Genomic DNA, 1,883 nt, shown 5'->3' on the forward strand with positions numbered 1-1,883 from the left:
ATGATGATGATGATGATGTTTTGGGGCTGTCACTGGGCAACACAGACTTTAATCTCCCTCCAAAATTTTTCTAAGGGGTTGAGATCTGGAGACTGGCTAGGCCACTCCAGGACCTTGAAATGCTTTTTACGAAGCCACTCCTTTAGTGGTGTGCTTTGGATCATTGTCACGCTGAAAGACCCAGCCATGTTTCATCTTCAATGATTGCTGATGGAAGRAGGTTTGCACTCAAAATCTCATGAGACATGGCCCCATTCATTCTTTCATGTACACGGACCAGTCGTCCTGGTCCCTTTGCAGAAAACAGGCCCAAATCTTGATGTTGCCACCCCCATGCTTCACAGTAGGGTTGGTGTTCTTTTGATGCAACTCAGCATTCACTCTCCTCCAAACATGATGAGTTGTGTTCCTACCAAACAGTTTTACTTTGGTTTCATCTGACCATATGACATTCTCCCAATACTCTTCTGCRACATCCAAATGCTCTCTAGCAAACTTCAGACGTGCCTGGATATGGACTGGCTTAAGCAGGGGTACATGTCTGGCAGGGATCTGAGTACCTGGCAGCATAGTGTGTTACTGACGGTAGCCTTTGTTACGTYAGTCCCAGCCTTCTTCATTTTGACCCCACGGGGTGAGATCTTGTGTGGAGCCCCTATTGAGGGGGATTATCAGTGGTCTTGTACAGGGGTTAGACAATGAAACAGAAACATTTGGGCAGCCATGGTTTTATGTTTTTTGGATACAATCCAGGTTAGCACCCAAACATCCCCTTCAGACAGCTTCCTCTTGCATCCACAGTTAATCCTATTGGATGTGGTTGGTCCTTCTTGGTGGTATGCTGACATTACCCTGGATACTGTGGCTCTTGATGCATCATAAAGACTTGCTGTCTTGGTCACAGATGCACCAGCAAGACGTGCACCAAAAATTTGTCCTTTTGAACTCTGGTATGTCACCCATAATGTTGTATTCATTTCAATATTTTGAGTAAAACTGTGCTCTTACCCTGCTAATTGAACTTTCACACTCTGCTCTTACTGGTGCAATGTGTAATTAATGAAGATTGACCACCAGGCTGGTCCAATTCAGCCATGAAACCTCCCACACTAAAATGACAGGTGTTTCAGTTTTATTGTCTAACCCCTGTATGTGATTCCATTTGATAGTTATTGCTCTCACAGTTAATTTCTTCACACCAAGCTGCTTGCCTATTGCAGATTCAGTCTTCCCAGCCTGGTGCAGGTCTACARTTTGTTTCTGGTGTCCTCCGACAGCTCTTTCGTCTTCACCATAGTGGAGTTTGGAGTGTGACTGTTTGAGGTTGTGGACAGGTGTCTTTTATACTGTTAACGACTTCAAACAGGTGACATTACCACAGGTAATTGACCAAATATTTATTTTCCTTCATAATTTGCAAATAAATTCCTAAAAAAAATCAGGCAATGGGTTTTTTTAGATGTTTTCTCATTTTGTCTCATATTTGAGGTCTAACTATGGTGTCAGTTACAGGCCTCTTTCATTTTGTTAAGTGGGAAAACTTGCACAATTGGTGGTTGACTAAAGCCTTTTTCCCCCACTGTATGTGGGATAATATTTATCCAAACCAATGTGGACATTTAGGAGTCTCCAATTTTTTTTGTATTTGATGAACAAATACTTAGTTGCCACTCATTGCATAAAACATTAAACTGGTGTGGTTTGTGTGCATTAATGTAAACGTCAGCCAAACCCTGCAGAGAAAATATGTGGGGTTATTATGACCCCCGCACATGAAGCGTAAGCGGGAGTCATATTGTTTATTTTTAATTTATTTATTTTTTCCTCCGGAGATTTTTGGTCAACTGTAGCACAAAAACAGCTGCACCGATCAACATGAAATT

The 1,883-nt window shown here is 42.1% G+C and overlaps 1 protein-coding gene across 1 annotated transcript in view; it reads right to left on the minus strand.

Annotated features, from left to right (window-relative positions):
- The window catches only part of LOC106533365 (protein FAM83B), a gene marked incomplete at its 3' end in the record, with an annotated part of 23,177 nt that overhangs the window by 18,815 nt on the left and 2,479 nt on the right, over positions 1–1,883 (minus strand).

Source organism: Austrofundulus limnaeus, unplaced genomic scaffold, assembly GCF_001266775.1.
Source record: "Austrofundulus limnaeus strain Quisiro unplaced genomic scaffold, Austrofundulus_limnaeus-1.0 Scaffold930, whole genome shotgun sequence".
NCBI classification, from domain to species: domain Eukaryota; kingdom Metazoa; phylum Chordata; class Actinopteri; order Cyprinodontiformes; family Rivulidae; genus Austrofundulus; species Austrofundulus limnaeus.